This window comes from Triticum dicoccoides, chromosome 7A, assembly GCF_002162155.2.
Source record: "Triticum dicoccoides isolate Atlit2015 ecotype Zavitan chromosome 7A, WEW_v2.0, whole genome shotgun sequence".
Lineage (NCBI taxonomy): Eukaryota > Viridiplantae > Streptophyta > Magnoliopsida > Poales > Poaceae > Triticum > Triticum dicoccoides.
The window spans coordinates 255,840,419-255,847,812 of NC_041392.1; positions in this window are offsets into that span (position 1 = coordinate 255,840,419).

Here is a 7,394-nt window from a genome sequence, read left to right on the forward strand (position 1 = left end):
AACAACCTTCGGTACATCAAAATATATAAACTCATAATGAAACTGTCATCGTAACGTTAAGCGTGCGGACCCTACGGGTTCGAGAACAATGTAGACATGACCGAGACACGTCTCCGGTCAATAACCAATAGCGGAACCTAGATGCTCATATTGGCTCCTACATATTCTACGAAGATCTTTATCGGTCAGACCGCATAACAACATACGTTTGTTCCCTTTGTCATCGGTATATTACTTGCCCGAGATTCGATCGTCGGTATCTCAATACCTAGTTCAATCTCGTTACCGGCAAGTATCTTTACTCGTTCTTTAATACATCATCTTGCAACTAACTTATTAGTTGCATTGCTTGCAAGGCTTAAGTGATGTGCATTACCGAGAGGGCCCAGAGATACCTCTCCGACAATCGGAGTGACAAATCCTAATCTCGAAATACGCCAACCCAACATGTACCTTTGGAGACACCTGTAGAGCACCTTTATAATCACCCAGTTACGTTGTGACATTTGGTAGCACACAAAGTGTTCCTCCGGTAAATGGGACTTGCATAATCTCATAGTCATAGGAACATGTATAAGTCATGAAGAAAGCAATAGCAACATACTAAACGATCGGGTGCTAAGCTAATGGAATGGGTCATGTCAATCACATCATTCTCCTAATGATGTGATCCCGTTAATCAAATGACAACTCATGTCTATGGTTAGGAAACATAACCATCTTTGATCAACGAGCTAGTCAAGTAGAGGCATACTAGTGACACTTTGTTTGTCTATGTATTCACACAAGTATTACGTTTCCGGTTAATACAATTCTAGCATGAATAATAAACATTTATCATGATATAAGGAAATAAATAATAACTTTATTATTGCCTCTAGGGCATATTTCCTTCAGTAGGCCCATTTATCCGACGGCCCGAGGCCCACCGATTCTACGGCCTTGTTGGAGGCCCATTTATCGATGGCTCGTAGGAGGCCCATGGATCCTACGACCCGTAGCAGGGTCAAGGTTACCACGGTCCGTATATGGCCCATGGTTGTTGCGGCCACTAGAAAACTAGGGAAAAAGAAGATTAGGAAATAAATAAGCCCTAAACTAACGCTAGGCATCAAAGATCGCCACCAGTGCAAATATAGGGAACACCCTACACTATACAAAAATGGCTTGCTGTTTTCTTCAGCCGGTGGCTGCATGTTAAGAACAAATTTTGTATCGCAAAAAAACAAATTACAACTATAAAACAAAAGGAAGGTTGGCATAAAAGTTAACAGTCTCGCAGATAAATGCACCACCATAAGTTCAGAAGCTCAGTTCATTTGACCTGATTGTTACGTTTTCATGCTGTATTATCCGATGGAGCACCATAACCTTTGCCTTCATTTCTCCTAGGCTCCTGAACAACATAGCAAATGTGTGATAGTATGGTTTCAAAACCATGCATATCTTGACGACATCAAACAATGTATGTCCTTGTTTTACACAGGGTCTCTGTTAGGGAATGGACTTGTGTCTAGAGTGCAGATATAAGATTGTTTTGAGCTTGCATATCTTGATCATCAGGCAGTTTGGATGATATTGCCTTAACAACCAACCCAGTATTACGCAGGAACGTGCTTTTAGCACTGTTAGTGGACAGGTACTGACCCACTGCAGCAAGAGCTGGCATTGCGGTTATAGTTTCCTCGCCACCTTCAGAAGGTGGCGGTTCCACCATTTTTTCCATAGCTTGCTGAAAAGTTGAGTTTTTTTACTTTAGTAGTGCCAGAACAGAAGATATTAAGGAGGCAGCAAAACCAAACAAAATAGCTTTGGTCTATATACAGAACTTATTCTGGTGAACCCATGTAAAATATTAGTTGTATTTTACTGCAAAGTACATAATAAAACCAGGTTCCAAACATATGATCATGCACCATGGCTAATGTATTATCTATTTATTCACATCGTATTGACATCTAAGGATAAAGAGACAAAGTTTATAATACGGTAAGCATAGTATGACATCATTCATATCACAAAACAACTGAGAACAGACAAACAGGCAATTGTAACATTGTGTGGGCAAGTCCAGCTCGGAACTAGATTACATGTCAAGATCAAAGGAACATCACTCCTCTCTTTTAAACCTTGTATGGTGCAATGATATGCTAAGACATTTGTGTATAAAATTGAAAAGAGTAATAGACATTGGCTCCAAACCATGTAGTTCAAGCCACAAGTTAGAGTAAGTAGTAGCTAAAAGGCATGAGGATTAAGGACTTACAACAGCGGCTTTGACTCGTGTAGTCATGCCCTTCGTCTTGCTGGTGTGACAGACCTTGAAGATTTCCACAGCATTTGGTTCAGGTACTTTTTGGTCCTTGCGGGCTTTCCTCTGCATTTGGAACAAGTCAATATAGATCTGATAATATGGTACAACAAAAAGAGTGAAACAACAGCTAATTACAAGAGCCTCACAGTGTGCAATATAGCTATGAGATCCTGTCGTGTGTTGGAATTTCACTTTCGTATGGTTGGCCTTGTTCTTTGAACAGTTCACCTACAAGAAGATAGATTTGTGTGGCACATGCGTAAATAGGACTTCAACATGTGATCTGATCACATATATATAATGTACCTGATACTTTGGATCAGACCAGTGTTTAACGAGGCCTCTCCAGTGTTCATCCGATATATTTTCCACTGGAGATGTTTGGGCAAGTTCACTGTTAGACTTGCCTTCAAAGTGAGTTTTCCTCAAGTTATACCAATAATGTCGCAGAGCAGACTTTAAAACATGGGTGCAAGCTTGTCTGGTTGCATCATCTTGGCTATCCAACTTGAACCTCATCTATTGAAAATTATGGGAGTCTCATTATCAGCAACCTAGAAAGTATGGGACAGAGCAAGACAATATTACTAGTTTCCATACATAACCATACTTACAGATAAATGGTCGAGGAAGGTGTTGAACTGGGTTTCGTCTTTGTCATTCCTGTACTGAATCCATGTTGGGAGGATACGTACATGACACCTAACGGCAACGGCTGCTTCTGATACTAACTTGGCTGACTCTATAGCATCACGTGGCCTTTTTAAACCCGCCTCAAAACGGATCTCCATTCTTCCTCCTCTAGATTTAGTTAACCTATCGAGCATCCCTGATGTTTGTTTCCTCTTGCCTAGGTGCTAGTCCAACAACGAACATAGGAAGTGTTAGTCTACATCAAACTGTGAGACTACATATAAAGAAGCATGCAACTGTAACTTGACTCCAGCAACTACCTTCTTGCTGTTGAAGCTCACAAAGTTCATCTGATCTTGCCAACTCATCTTGTGTCAAGAGTGCTTCGGAAGTAGTGTCAGGTGGCAAGGGAGCTTGGGAACGTGCTGCTAGCTGAGTTGACCAACAAGTAACTTGTGCAGCTGGTGGTACTGTGGAAGGTGTTGCAACAACTAGGGTTGTATCTACTTGTTTGGTGGCAGCTATTTGTTTCTGTTTGGCTTGTTTTGCAGCTCGCGTAGCATGGGATACCCTGTTTGTTCAATTTTCCGCTAGACAAGTTAGAGAAAGCACCTGCGATGCTGGTGTAGGGGAAATGCGGTCATCAACTACAGAGCTACGTTCACTATCTTCATCTAGCCTTATTGTTTCTTGAGAATCATGTGGGGAGGCTGACACTTCATTCTTCAAAAGAGGATCTTTTCGGAAAGTAACCCGCTGGGGTGACTGTCTCATCATAAGTGAGTGATGAGGGATACACAAGAACATTAGTTTGATGTAAGAACATGGTTCATAGACAAATGTTCTAGTCTTTACCTAATAACAAAGCAAATTGGGTTTCTTTCGTCCGTCATGGCATTTTTCAGAAAAGTCCCTCTATTTCAGAGAATTCAACATGCTGTCCTGTTTTAAGTTAAAACGAATCGTTATTTTCATATTTTACACAAAGTCACTGTCTTTTCTTGAAATCAACCCGCCGTCCGGATTTAAGTCACACCCGAACCGTTATTTTACATTTTTCGAAACCCCCCTGATGTTTTAGGTAATTCATCCGCGGATCATATTTAAGTCAAACAAATGCTTTTTAAAATCATCCATATCTTTTAAACCATAACTCCGACTTGAACATGTTATATATGAAATTTGATTAGAAAAATACGTAGAATATGAATGTGAGATTATTTTTACATGTTAAGTATTTTTAAATATTATTTTGGGATATATTTGAGTCAAATCAAATGATTTTCTAAATTATCTGTATCTTTTAAACCGTAACTTCGATTTTAACATATTATACATGAAATTTCATTAGAAAATGGGTGGAATCTAAATATGGTGTTAATTTTACCTGTTAAATATTTTTAAAATATTGTTATGGAAGCAAACTTATAATTTATAGCACAAAATTCATTTTTTTCATACCGGCGGCGATCCGGATTGCAAATAAACACCCTACTATAACCATATACGGAAAAGAAAACATCGATAACTACACATGCATACCTCTAAAAAATGTCGCAGGGGGAACAACAGATTTCTCATTGTAAGAGTGAGAGAAAGCGAATGAGAGAGAGAGAGAGGGAGAGAGAGACGCCTTAGGATTAACCATATTCAACACACGTTTTTGGTTGTTTTGTGTGAACACCGAGGCCATCGCCGGCGAGGGTGAGAAGGAGGATAAGTGGCAACACAAATATGATGCCTCGCAAAAATTAAAGGAGATGGACCTATTGTGATCTTGAGTGATGGTTGTTGAGTTAAGAGAGTGTGTTATGTTTTCTCTCCCGTTGCAATGCACGGGCTCTTTTGCTAGTATGTACCAAAAACAGGAAGACATGTCATATTCAAAGGTATAATGTGTAAGCTAAGCAGATGCAATTTAACCAAATTGGAAGCAATACAAGCAAGACATCCGGCTGGAGTGGTGAGCATGATCATCTAGGACCTGAGGGCCTGGAGGGAGGCGGGCTGCTTCACCACCATCGTGGCTTTTTAGTTGGCTTCCAGGTGATGTCTGTCTGTGCTGGGCTTGTCACTAGCTCAGCCAGTGCCCTGACTATCTATTTGTCTTCTAGTGCTCACGGGATGGTGGTTTATGTAAAAAATATCTTTCCTTATCTTAATAAAGACCGACTTCGGCCTTTCGAATACAATCTAGACACCATATGCAACATGCAACCACATATGACACCGTGAAGTTAAAGCAAGCACCTGGGATGGTGGTTCATTGCAAGCGACGTCATCAACTCCAGAGCTACGTTTACCGTCTCCATCTGCTGACACTGCACCCTTTATAAGGCTGAAACATGTCTGGCCTATCCGCGGACGACGCTGGAGCGACTTCTCTCTTTTCTTTTCTGCTTCTCTCTTGGCAGCAGAGTCTGAAATACCCTTGCATAAAAACACAATAGTGAGAGCATGGGTGAAGTGTGTGCAGAACTAGTGCACTATAAAAGTAGCAGATAACAGGTGGCTGGAAAATAAATGACAGGAGACATATGATAGCTCTACAACATTGCATGGAAAACAAAATTAGATTCTACTCCGTATGCTTTTGTAATATATGAGCACAGGAAATGCAGGTACTCCTCTAGCACACCACCACATGTGGTCCTATCAAGATAACAGTCGACTGAAAATAAATAGGTTAGTCGATTTTTTTATGAACCGTCCGATCTATAAGGAATGGGCAGATGGCCTTCGTCTACCTCCCGCCAGTCACTGTTGACGATCTTTCTCGAACCACCAGCGACCACCGGCCCAGACCCCTACCTCCGCCGCCCCGCCCTCCCCTCGACCTCACACCACCACCGTGCTTGACAGTGCCCCCAGGCCATCCCTTTAATCCCGGCCGACCTCCAGATCAGGCGCCAGCAGCTCTAGGCCCCACACGCCCCTAAGATAAACACCGAGGCGGTGCTTCCCAGGCGTAATAGGCGGACTAGCGCATGTTACGCCGGGGAATGCTTCCATTAATTGGGAATCAACTGACTAGTAATTGAAATCCAGGGGGCGACGGACCTCTAGCTAAGGTGAAATAGTATATGAGGAGAAACCTGGTGCATCACGAGTTACTAAGAACCTCTAGTATCAAGAAGAAGTGGTCAACTAGTGTCTTGTGTGGGATGAGTACTATGCAAGCAGACATGTAGATTCACACGAATAAGGGAAGAGGAGTACCATTTTCGGTTGCCAGTGTTGTGTCCTCCATATGTCGCGGCAATCTTCTTCTTTTTGCCGGGGGAACCGATGTTTTGGAGGAGGGTGCAGCCTTGGGCGAACCCATGGCCAAATTGTTGATTGTGTTGCTGTGGTCGTATGTCGGTGGAGGGGAAGCAGATCCGAGGCGGTGAAGGACGGCGTAGCAGAAACAGCTCCGGTGCGGTGGACGGTGGCGAAGTTGGAGCGGCAGCGGTGAGGCGTAGGACGGCGTGGTAGAACTGGCTCGGGTATGGACGACTCGGCCTCGACTTAAACTACTAGCCGTGAAGGGCGTTGCGGTTGAGGTTGCGGTGGACGACAACGTCAGGGTATCAGCTCCGGCATGATGGAGGAGGGCGGCGGTTGATGGGTGGGATGGGGTGGCGGACGGAGGACGCCGGGGTTTCGCGGCTGGTGGAGAGGTAGTTTTGGCGCCCACGGAGTACGAATGGGGAATCGGACGGGGGGCGGGGGGAGCTAAGGGAGAACCATGTTTCGGTCTGGGACACGCTTGTTTTTGGCTTTTTTGAACAGATGGAAGCGCTTGTTTGAAATTTGGGGAAAGTACAAGCTTCCCCCCCTCTTAAATTTCAGACCTACTACGGGTTGGGGGTAGGATGGTAATCCCAGGTGTCCCAAATAGTGGGCGGGAGCGATTTCGGCTGCACGCATTTGTGCTTAGGCGACCATTGTGTATGAATGTTTTTCGGAGGCGGTTGTGTGGCGTCTAGATGAAGCTGCAAACCTACCCCGGTTTAGACCTTTGGACGTCGGGCTGGTAGGTTTCACGGGTCGGAGTTAGAAAAGTAATTTCCTTCTACTACCAAACATTGGTCTCATGCAGTTTCGAGTGAGTAGAGGCTCTTTTGGCCTTCGTTTGAAATTTTGAAACAGAAGCATTCACGTTTAGAGTACTCTTGAACTTTGAGGATTGACCTAAATAGACAACGTTAAATTTGACCTTGTATGTTTGAAAACCTCATTAAATTATCCGCTTCTTTTTGAAATTTTGACACTTGAAAATCCTATAACTATGATTATTTTGGAATGCAGGAGCTAAATTTGAATCTATTTTGTACACGACTATATATGCTATTATGTATAAAATCAGAGCAAAGATTGGTGCCCCCATAATTTAGGTATGATTTACAAATGCCATGATATCGAATTCAAATCATTGAATGGACTTCATGTTGAATTCAAATTT